Here is an 11792-nt window from a genome sequence, read left to right on the forward strand (position 1 = left end):
ACTGTCCGCTGCTCTACTGACACTGTCCACTGCTCTACTGACACCGTCCTCTGCTCCACTGACACCATTTACTGCTCCACTGCTCTACTGACACCGTCCACTGCTCTACTGACACCGTCCACTCCTCTACTTACACCATTTACTGCCCTACTGACACTGTCTACTGCCTTCCCTACTGACACTGTCTACTGCCTGCCCTACTGACACTGTCCGCTGCTCTACTGACACTGTCCGCTGCTCTACTGACACTGTCCGCTGCTCTACTGACACTGTCCACTGCTCTACTGACACCGTCTACTGCCTGCCCTACTGACACTGTCTACTGCCTGCCCTACTGACACTGTCTACTGCCTGCCCTACCGACACTGTCTACTGCTCTATTGACACCGTCCACTGCCTGCCCTACTGACACTGTCTACTGCTCTATTGACACCGTCCACTGCCCTACTGACACCGTCCTCTGCTCTACTGGCAGACAGTGTCCACTTTTAAGGTAGGCTATTTTCACTGACATTTCTTTTATTAATTGAATCATATTTTATGGCTACACTAAATGCTTTTGTTTTATTTAATCATGCCCATTTAAGTCCCCCCACTTTTAATACAATTTGGCTATAGCAACTGTTCACTGTAGCACACTTCATTACTACTCTTTTTGGGTAACCCAAGGTATTTTACAATCCTATAGCGTGTACTACAAAAAAAAATGCCATGCGCCGTGAAAATGTTCGGGTTTGGCTTGAAGAAAAAGTGGCAACCCTAGATTGAAGTAGTACAGGAACCTTGACCAATGCATTCGGGACATAACCTCTCCGTACTTTTACCCTTGGCTTTACCCTTTCCCTTCAAATTTCATATATTTCTTATTACCTTTTACTCTATATAACTCCCCCTCTATCGCAATAATCAGGCCACACAGGAGTTTTGGAGTATAAATGGCCATAGCAGCCTTTATTAGCAACTCTTCAAACCAATAACTTGAATAACTTTATTAAATATATATATAACCACTGTTTAGTAACGGCAATTTGAAAGAACTCCCAGTCAGTTGGTCTTTGAAGGTATCACGTTCCACCTTTTAAACATAACATTCTCCACCATTACAATGTGAGACCACATTTACCATACCAGGCCTCCGGCCGTTTATCAGCCTGGAGACAACCACCTTTCCCGCAGTGCCACCAAATCCCGTATTCCAGCCTACCCGTCCGCTGGGATACACAAAAAGGGGGCCCATATCCCTTTGAGCTCCCCCCCACATTTCCATCATCTGTTTTCTTTTGACCCATCAAAGACCAAAAGACACCGCCGCTACAGCTGCTATGACGACCCTCATCACCGAAACCTGCAAGAAAAAGCAAAACACAGACAACAAGAACGACAACAAACACATAAATACCAGCATTCCCCACAAAAACCAAAATTGGGCGGGTGGGCGGGCAACTCTCTGTACGCTCTGACCCACGTTGCCTTCTAAGCTCCTCCCCTTCCTTTTATATTGCTCCGCCCCTTTCCCTTTCTCTCGCCACTCCACCCCCCAAACTTCTATTCCTTTTTTAACCCCCTACGCTCTTCCCCTAGCATCTGTCATGCCCGGCCCTCCACCCAGCTTTCAGCTTAATTGCGGGCCTCTCTTTTCTGAAGTCCGAGCGACTTCAGTAGTGTACATTAAGACAGCTCTCATTCACTTACATTGATTTAATCATGTTGCGTGACTTGAGGCAACTTGGGATGACTTCAAGTCGGATCCAAAGTTGCTCCTGTGTGAATGGACTGTTAGCCCTTGTACACACGACCTGCCCCCCGATCCCCCCGCCCCCTCCCAGTCACAGTGTCACTGATTGCAGTGATCATTTATTTATTGATCACTGCATTTAGTGTCAGTTGTGACAGTAAAAGCTGTCAGGGCAGTTAATGTTAGGTCCAGGGTAGCCCCCTACCCCCCCAATAAAGGTTTAACCCCCTGATTGCCCCTAGAGTTAACCCTTTCACCCCCTTTTGCCAGTGTCACTAAGCAATCGTTTTTCTGATCGCTGCATTAGTGTCACTGGTGCCGCTAAGTAGCTAGTTATTTTTTTAGGTTCACCGCCAGATTTTTATAGCACTAGGTACCCCGATATACTACCCAATAACGGTTTTAACCCCCTGATTGCCCCTAGTTAACCATTTCACCCCCTTTTGCCAGTGTCACTAAGCGATAATTTTTCTGATCGCTGCATTAGTGTCACTAGTGTCCCTAGGTAGCTAGTTATTTTTTTAGGTTCACCGCCAGGTTTTTGTAGCGCTAGGTATCCCGATATACTACCCAATAATGGTTTTAACCCCCTGATTGCCCCTAGTTAACCCTTTCACCAGCGATCACTGTGTAAGTGTCACTGGTGACGCTGGTTAGCCAGTTAGTTATTTAGGTTCCCCGTCAGGTTTTTATATAGCGCCAGGGACCCCCATATACTACCTAATAAAGATTTTAACCCGCTGATTGCCCCTAGTTAACCCTTTCACCAGTGATCACCGTATAAGTGTTATGGGTGACTCTGGTTAGTTAGTTTGCTTTTTATAGCAGCAGGGCACCCACCATTTATTACCCAATAAAGGTTTAACCCCCTGATCACCCGGCGGGTGATATCAATTAGGTTTTAGGGTCAGGGTCTGCGTCGCCCCAGGCAGCGCTAGGTTAGTGCCAGTACCGCTAACACCCACGCGCAAAGCATAAACCTCCCGTAGTGGTATAGAATCTGAACAGATCAATATCTGACTGATCAGATCTATACTAGCGTCCCCAGCAGTTTAGGGTTCCAAAAAAATGCATTGTTAGAGGGATCAGCCCAGATACCTGCTAGCACTTGCGTTTTGCCCCTCCACCCAGCCCACCCAAGTGCAGTATCGATCGATCACTGTTACTTACAAAACACTAAACACATAACTGCAGCGTTCGCAGAGTCAGGCCTGATCCCTGCGATTGCTAACAGTTTTTTTTGGTAGCGTTTTATATTTAAATCCGGAAGGCAATGCTTGGTTTTCGGGGTGCCGTACGCGGGTAGACTCCCAAAAACTCCCACATATGTGGTATCCCCGTACTCAGGAGAAGCAGCAGAATATATTTTGGGGTGCAATTCCACATATAACTATGGCATGTGTGAGCAATATATCATTTAGTGACAACTTTTTGTAAACTTTTTTTTTTGTGTCAATATTCAATCACTTGGGACAAAAAAAAATATTCAATGGGCTCAACATGCCCCTCAGCAATTTCCTTGGGGTGTCTACTTTCCAAAATGGGATCATTTGGGGGGGGGGTTTGTATTGCCCTGTCATTTTAGCACCTCAAGAAATGAGATAGACAGTCATAAATTAAAAGCTGTGTAAATTCCAGAAAATGTACTCTAGTTTGTAGACGCTATAACTTTTGCGCAAACCAATAAATATATACGCTTATTGACATTTTTTTTACTAAAGACATGTGGCTGAATAAATTTTACTCTAAATGTATGACTAAAATTGAGTTTATTTGATTTTTCTTATAACAAAAAGTAGAAAATATATTTTTTTCTCGAAATTTTCGGTCTTTTTCCATTTATATCGCAAAAAATAAAAATTGCAGAGGCAATCAAATACCATCAAAAGAAAGATCTATTTGTGGGAAGAAAAGGATGCAAATTTTGTTCGGGTACAACATTGCATGATCGCATAATTACCAGTTAAAGCAGTGCGAAATTGTAAAAACACCTCTGGTCCTTAGGCTGACAATTGGTCCGGGGCTGAAGTGGTTAATTAGTTTTATGTAGGTACCCACCTGCTAATGCTGCAGGAGCAGAAAAGGGATTCCATCTTGCTTGAAGAGATCATGGCTTGCCATCTTGCTTGAAGAGATCATGGCTTGCCATCTTGCTTGAAGAGATCATGGTTTGCCATCTTGCTTGAAGAGATCATGGCTTGCCATCTTGCTTGAAGAGATCATGGCTTGCCATCTTGCTTGAAGATTTAATGGCTTCCCATCTTGCTTGAAGTTTTCATGGCTTCCCATCTTGCTTGAAGATTTCATGGCTTCCCATCTTGCTTGAAGATTTCATGGCTACAGTGGGCTTGGGAGGGGGGTCCTGTTTAAAGCCTAGCTGCAGGAAATGGGCAGCAAAAAATCTATGTGCATTGCGCCTGAACACTGCTGTTGATTGAGCTATATACTTTTTCATTCCTAACTCAGTCTAGCAATATTTTTGAGTCCACAAAATTGAGTGGTTAACCCAAGCAATTAGTTATGATTAAAGCTCATAACTCAGGCAGTTGATTGGAGCTATATACTTTTTCATTCCTAACTCAGGCTAGAAATATTTTTGGGTCCACAACATTCAGTGGCTAAACCCAAACAATGAGTTATGATTAAAGCTCATAACTCTGAAACAGCTTCTATAGCATGTTAGAAAATTTATTTTATCATCATCCATGATTTTTATGTAGGTACCCCTGCTTTGAGAGATCATAGCTTCCCATCTTGCTTGAAGATTTCATGGCTTATCAAACAGTCACGAAAAAGAGAAAATTTACAATGGCATTATGCTTACTTATCCAGAGATAATGAAATCTGAGGTTTGGGTTAAAAATACACAAACAAAATCATGGCACGATATACATTTTTTTTTTTTTTTTTTTTTTTTTTCAAAAGATTTTTATTTTCAATATAACAAGGTACAGAGCATTACATTCTCATGACGTACATTTTGTATAACAGAGGGATAAACACTTAGCTTACTATTTTCTCCAATACTACACAGTTCAGATATAACATGTAATCGGCTCGATAAGGTTCAGTGTATGTAAAGTAGAGTACAAGTAAACAGAAGAAAAAAAAAAAACAGGTATAGTCATAACTATGAACGAAGTACAAGCTCTAGTGATATACATATTGAGAACGATATCTTGTTGTATTAAAGTGGATAAATTCCCTATAGAACGTAGCTACATGAGAACATTTTTTTTACTGTTAACCTAAAATGCTTACTTCATGGTTAAACCTGGCTTAATAATAAGGTTGAATATAGACAGGCACAGGGAGAACATGCAAACTCCAGGCAGGTAGTGTCATGGTTGGGATTTGAACCAGCAACCCTTCTTACTTCTAGATGAGAGCGCTAACCACTACACCACTGTGCTGCCCAAACCACTGTGCGTCAATATCTCCAGGTCACTTAACCCCTGAATCTCTAAAGCTGGCCATGCACATGTCAGTTTTTTAATTCAGCTAGTGGGTTAAATTTAAAAAACAACACCTGACTGGATTCCTCCATCCACACACTCAATGTGGGTGCTGGAATCCTCTCCACTGTATTATTGAATTCTGACAGCAGAAAGGCTACCTTTCTGTCAAAATATACAGATCATCTCTCCAGCCTACAGCCCTGACTGATTGGGAATATCCTGACTTCTGTTCAACCACAGTGGCCACACATGGATCCAAATTCATCTTTAGTTACTCTTATGCCGCGTACACACGATCAAACAAGCGGGTGGAAAAGTCCGGCAAACTCAAGTCCGCCGGACAATCCCCCCGTGTGTAGGCTCCGGCATACTTTTTTGACCCGAAAGTACGGCGGACTTAGAAAGTAGTTTTGTACTCCAATCTTCCCGCCGGACTCACATTTCGACGGACAATCCGGCCGTGTGTGTGCCAGTCTGCCGTACTTTTGAATTGAACGGACTTTTCCCGCCCGGAGAAAAGTCCGCTCATTTCGAGCGGGTCTCCGGGTAGGCGGGGCCCGCGAAGGAGACGCCGCTGGCCCCGCCACCTGGTATGGACTTAAAGGGGAACCCCAACGCCGAAAAAAATCGGCGTGGGGGTCCCCCCCAAGTCCACAACAAACCCTTGTCCGAGCACGCAACCCGGCCAGCCAGGAAAGGAGGGGCGAGCGAGCGCCCCCCCCTCCTGAGCCGTACCAGGCCGCGTGCCCTCAACATGGGGGGTGCCTTGGGGAAGTGGGGGCCGCGCGGCCCCCCCACCCCAAAGCACCTTGTCCCCATGTTGATGAGGACAAGGGCCTCTTCCTGACAACCCTGGCCGTTGGTTGTCGGAATCCGAATAAGGGGGCCCCCGGATACCGGCCCCCCCACCCTATGTGAATGAGTATGGGGTACAATGTACCCCTACCCATTCACCTGTAAAATAAAGTACAAAACAAAAACACAACACACAAGATAAAATAATTTATTGCACAGCTCCGGGGGTCTTCCGTCTTCGGGGGTCTTCTCGCCGGACTCCTCCACTATCTTCTTGTAGCTCTTTTATTAGCGGAGGAGTCCGGCTTTCTTCCTCGCCGCCGCCCTCTTCTTTCCGACTTCGGGGGTCTTGTCCCCCTCTTCTGTTCTTCTGTCGCCTCTGTCACCGCCGCCGCCGCCTTCTGTTCTGTTCTTCTCTTCTTCTTCTTCTTCTTCAGATGTTGCCTCGTCGAGTCCTCCGCTCACAATGGCTCTGACCGGGCACGTGGCGACTTATATAGGGACATCACCGGATGATGTCCCCACCTATTATGATGTGACAGTCCCAGCATCCGACACAGTAACAGTCTCAACCCTCTTGACAAATGCCAAGATGGTCACCTTGGCAAACAAGCAGAAAAAAAAAACAGGTCGTCGACGCCAACAACATATTAAAAAAAGCCTGTGGCACTTGTTATTCCCAGGCGGTCTCCCATCCAGGTATAACCAAGGCCCATCCCTGCTTAGCATCCGAGATCAGACGAGATTGGGTGCATTGAGTGTGATGTGGCCGTAGGCGATCTTGCCGGCCACTCTCAACCCTCTTGACAAAGGCCAAGATGGTCACCTCGGCAAACAAGCAGAAAAATAAAACAGGTCGTCGACGCCAACAACATATTTAAAAAAAGCCTACGGCACAAGGTACTCCCAAGCAGTCTCCCATCCAGGTCCTAACCAGGCCCGACCCTGCTTAACATCCGAAATCAGACGATATCAGGCGCGTTCAGGGTGAAGTGGCTGTAGGCGATCTTGCTGGCCACTCTCAACCCTCTTGACAAACGCCAAGATGGTCACCTCGGCAAACAAGCAGAAAAAAAAAAACAGGTCGTTGACGCCAACAACATATTAAAATAAAGCCGACGGCACCTGGTATTCCCAGAAGGTCTCCCATCCAGGTACTAGCCAGTCCCAAACCTGCTTAGCATCCGAGATCAGAGGAGATTGGGCACATTCAGGGTGATGAGGCTGTAGGTGGTTTTGCTTACCACTCTTAACCCTCTTGACAAACGCCAAGATGGTCACCTCGGCAAACAAGCAGAAAAATAAAACAGGTCGTCGACGCCAACAACATATTAAAAAAGGTCTACGGCACCTGGTATTCCCAGGAGGTCTCCCATCCAGGTACTAACCAGGCTCAATCCTGCTTAGCATCCGAGATCAGATGAGATTGGGAACATTCAGGGTAATGTGGCCATAAGAGGTTTTGCTGTCCACTCTCAACCCTCTTGGCAAACGCCAAGATGGTCACCTCGGCAAACAAGCAATAAAATAAAACAGGTCGTCGACGCCATCAACATATTAAAAAAAGCCTATGGCACCTGGTATTTCCAAAGGTCTCCCATCCAGGGACTAACCAGACCGGACCCTGCTTAGCATCCGAGATCAAACGATATGTGGCGCATTCAGGGTAATGTGGCATTAGGCGATCTTGCTTGCCACTCTTAACCCTCTTGACAAACGCCAAGATGGTCACCTCAGCAAACAAGCAGTAAAATAAAACAGGTCGTCGATGCCAACAACATATTAAAAAAAGCCTACAGCACCTGGTACTCCCGAGCAGTCTCCCATCCAGTTACTAACAAGGCCCGACCCTGCCTAACATCTGAAATCAGGCGCATTCAGGGTGATGTGGCCGTAGGCAATCTTGCTAGCCGCTCTCAACCCTCTTGACAAACGCCAAGATGGTTATCTTGGCAAACAAGCAATTAATTAAAACAGGTCGTCGAAGCCAACAACATATTAAAAAAAGTCTACGGCACCTGGTATTACAAGGCGGTCTTACAAGAATGGACCAGAGGGCTGAAAAGTGACTGGATTTCATGTTTAAAAAGCCAAGAAACTGCATAGCTAACTGCCATTTCCTGAAACCGGAAGTGACCTCCTCCACACCGGAATTTTTTTTAAATATGTTGTTGGCGTCCTGTTTTATTTTTCTGCTTGTTTGCCGAGGTGACCACCTTGATGTTTGTCAAGAGGGTTGAGAGTGGCCTGCAAGATGGCCTACGGCCATATCACCCTGAATGCCCCCTATCTCATCTGATTTCAGATAAGCAGGGTCGGTCCTGGTTAGTACCTGGATGGGAGAACGCTTGGGAGTTCCAGGTGCCGTAGGTTTTTTTAAATATGTTGTTGTCGTCGACGTCCTGTTTAATTTTTCTGCTTGTTTGCCGAGGTGCCCATCTTGGCGTTTGTCAAGAGGGTTGAGAGTGGCCACCAAGATCGCATACAGCCACATCACCCTGAATGCACTCAAGCTCGTTTGATCTCGGATGCTAAGCAGGGTCGGGCCTGGTTAGTACCTGAATGCGAGACCGCCTGGGAACACCAGGTGCCATAGGCTTTTTTTTTTAATAGGTTGTTGGCGTCGACGTCCTATTTTATTTTTCTGCTTGTTTGCCAAGGTGACCATCTTGGCGTTTGTCAGGAGGGTTGAGAGTGGCCAGCAAGATCACCTACGGCCACATCTCCCTGAATGCGCTCGATCTCGTTTGATCTCCGATGCTAAGCAGTGTCGGGCCTGGCTAGTAACTGGATGGGAGACCGCTCGGGAGTACCAGGTGCTGTAGGCTTTTTTTAATATGTTGTTGGCAACAACGAACTGTTTTATTTTTCTGCTCGTTTGCCGAGGTGACCATCTTGGCGTTTGTCAAGAGGGTTGAGAGTGGCCAGCAAGATTGCCTACAGCTTCATCACCCTGAATGCGCCCTATCTCGTCTGATCTCAGATGCTAAGCAGGGTCGGGCCTGCTTAGTAGCTGGATGTGAGACCGCCTGGGAATACCAGGTGCCGTAGGCGTCTTTTTAATATGTTGCTGGCGTCGAGGACCTGTTTTATTTTTCTGCTTGTTTGCCGAGGTGACCTTCTTGGCGTTTGTCAAGAGGGTTGAGAAAGGGCCAGCAAGATCGCCCATGGCCACATCACCCTGAATGCGCCCGATCTCGTCCGATCTCGAATACTAAGCAGGGTCAGGCCTGGTGAGTACCTGCATGGGAGACAGCCTGGGAATACCAGGTGCTGTGGGCAATTTTTTAATATGTTGCTGGCGTCAACTACCTGTTTTATTTTTCTGCTTGTTTGCTGAGGTGACCATCTTGCAGTTTGTCAAGAGGGTTAAAAGTGGACAGAAAGATCATCTAAGGCCACATCACCATGAATTTGCCCTATCTCGTCTGATCTTGCATGCTAAGCAGGGTTGGGCCTGTTTAGTCCCTGGATGAGAGACCTTTGGGAATACCAGGTGCCGTAGGCTTTTTTTTAATATGTTGTTGGCATTGACGACCTGTTTTATTTTTCTGCTTGTTTGCGAAGGTGATCATCTTGGCTTTTGTCTAGAGGGTTGAGAGTGGCGAGCAAAATTGCCTATAGTCATATCACCCTGAATGCGCCAGCTATCGTCTGATCTCGGATGCTAAGCAGGGTCGGGCCTGGTCAGTAACTGAATGGGAGACCGCCTGGGAATATCAGGTGCCGTAGGCTTTTTTTAAAATATGTTGTTGGCATCGACGACCTGTTTTATTTTACTGCTTGTTTGCCGAGGCGACCATCTTGGCGTTTGTCAAGAGGGTTGAGAGTGGCCAGCAAGATCGCCTACAGCCACATCACCCTGAAAGTGCTCGATCTCATCTGATCTCGGATGCTAAGCAGGGTCAGGCATGGTTAATACCTGGATGGGAGACCGGCTGGGAATACCAGGTGCCATAGGCTTTTTTTTAATATGTTGTTGGCGTCGACGACCTGTTTTATTTTTCTGCTTCTTTGCCGAGGTGACCATCTTGGCGTTTGTCAAGAGGGTTGAGAGTGGCCAGCAAGATCCCCTACAGCTTCATCACCCTGAATGCGCCCTATCTCGTCTGATCTCAGATGCTAAGCAGGGTCGGGCCTGCTTAGTAGCTGGATGTGAGACCGCCTGGGAATATCAGGTGCTGTAGGCGTCTTTTTAATATGTTGTTGGCGTCGACGACCTGTTTTATTTTTCTGCTCGTTTGCCGAGGTGACCATCTTGGCATTTGTCAAGAGGGTTGAGAGTGGTCAGCAAAATCGCCTACAGCCTCATCACCCTGAATGTGCCCAATCTCCTCTGATCTCGGATGCTAAGCAGGTTTGGGCCTGGTTAGTACCTGGATGGGAGATCTTCTGGGAATACCAGGTGCCGTAGTCTTTATTTTAATATGTTGTTGGCGTCGACGACCTGTTTTAATTAAGCCTCTAGTCTGGTTGCTAGGTTGTTCTGAAGTAGAAGGCTGAGGGACTGGGTCAATCTCAGTTCATGCTGGACTGGCGGAAGAGTGCTCATTCCTCTGAGAAGGCCGGGCTAGATCTGATTCAGTCTCTCTTCCAACTGCTTCCAGGGCAACATGGCAGGCAGTCCAAATGTTCGGTTATGGCTTATGAAGTGAATGGCAGATCCTATTCTAACTGTTCATCCTTTCTTCCTGGGAATTCGGTGTTTTGATCTTGGAATGGTTCTTAGCTTTTCTTGGTTAGAGTATGAGGGCACCATACTACAGCCAACAAACTTTGGCCAGGCCAAAATCAACGTGCCCTATTCATGGTTCAGACTTTAGGGACTGGGTCAAGATGTCTTCTCCCCATAGGGGAAAAGGTATGACACATGCCATTCCCACACAAATAGGTTTAAACGTCCATAATTTAAACCATATGAAAGTTTTCAATGAAAATTATTCATTAATGTCCATGTATAGTGTAGCCAGTAGCAAGCAAAAACAGAGTAGGGTTCAGGCACAATGCACGTAGATATCACTTGCTGCCCATTTGCTAGAGCAGGACTTAGACAGGACCCCCTCCCAAGCCCACTGTAGCATTGGTTTTATACAATGCCATTAATTCGCCTTTTGCTGCTGATTCATACCCAGTCTGGCGCAGCATAGAATGTATTGCGACTGATTTCCCGTTTCAGGCTCTCTGTGGTCCCAACAGAGCAGTGTTCAGATGCAATGCACATAGATTTCTTGCTGCCCATTTGTTGCAGCTAGGCTTTCGACAGGACCCCCTCCCAAGCCCACGGTAGCATTGTTTGTATACAATGCCATTAATTTGCCCTTTGCTGCTGATTCATTCCCATCCTGGCGCAGCATAGAATGCATTGCGATTGATTTCCCGTTGCTTTCCAGCTCTTTGTGGTCCCAACAGAGCAGTATTCAGACACAATGCACATAATTGATTTATTTTTATTTTTTTGTTAGGCTTTAGTACGGTTATTAGTTAGCATTAGAACCATATTGTTTAATGTGAAAATTATGAATATTTTTACTGCTGAATGCTTTATATTTTTAGAAGCCAGGAAAGCATTTTATTGTTTTAAAATGCCTAGCTTGTCAATATTACAATTGAGTGCAGTGTGTTTTAAAGGTTGTTAATGCAATAATCGGGGGCCTAAAGCCCCATATCATCCTCCTTGTGTTTTTTAACCACTTTCAGACCGGACCATTTTGCTGGTAAATGACCAGAGGTCTTTTTACAATTTGGCACTGCGCTGCTTTAACTGGTAATTGCGCGGTCATGCAATGTTGTACCCAAACAAAATT

General features: G+C 46.0%; 11 pseudogenes; 9 read left to right on the plus strand and 2 right to left on the minus strand.

Annotated features, from left to right (window-relative positions):
• Positions 1–7101: 7101 nt before the first annotated feature.
• LOC143958988 (5S ribosomal RNA) lies at positions 7102–7220 on the minus strand (annotated as a pseudogene).
• A 107-nt stretch (positions 7221–7327) lies between these two features.
• LOC143958613 (5S ribosomal RNA) lies at positions 7328–7446 on the minus strand (annotated as a pseudogene).
• A 799-nt stretch (positions 7447–8245) lies between these two features.
• Positions 8246–8361, plus strand: LOC143958977 (5S ribosomal RNA; annotated as a pseudogene).
• A 107-nt stretch (positions 8362–8468) lies between these two features.
• Positions 8469–8587, plus strand: LOC143958937 (5S ribosomal RNA; annotated as a pseudogene).
• A 110-nt stretch (positions 8588–8697) lies between these two features.
• LOC143958812 (5S ribosomal RNA) lies at positions 8698–8816 on the plus strand (annotated as a pseudogene).
• A 107-nt stretch (positions 8817–8923) lies between these two features.
• On the plus strand, positions 8924–9042 carry LOC143959010 (5S ribosomal RNA; annotated as a pseudogene).
• A 109-nt stretch (positions 9043–9151) lies between these two features.
• Positions 9152–9270, plus strand: LOC143958801 (5S ribosomal RNA; annotated as a pseudogene).
• A 334-nt stretch (positions 9271–9604) lies between these two features.
• On the plus strand, positions 9605–9723 carry LOC143958912 (5S ribosomal RNA; annotated as a pseudogene).
• A 109-nt stretch (positions 9724–9832) lies between these two features.
• On the plus strand, positions 9833–9951 carry LOC143958779 (5S ribosomal RNA; annotated as a pseudogene).
• A 108-nt stretch (positions 9952–10059) lies between these two features.
• On the plus strand, positions 10060–10178 carry LOC143958999 (5S ribosomal RNA; annotated as a pseudogene).
• A 108-nt stretch (positions 10179–10286) lies between these two features.
• Positions 10287–10405, plus strand: LOC143958790 (5S ribosomal RNA; annotated as a pseudogene).
• Positions 10406–11792: the final 1387 nt, after the last annotated feature.

This window comes from Lithobates pipiens, unplaced genomic scaffold (assembly GCF_037356315.1).
Source record: "Lithobates pipiens isolate NorthernLeopardFrog02 unplaced genomic scaffold, aLitPip1_a1.2 Scaffold_107, whole genome shotgun sequence".
NCBI classification, from domain to species: Eukaryota; Metazoa; Chordata; class Amphibia; order Anura; family Ranidae; genus Lithobates; species Lithobates pipiens.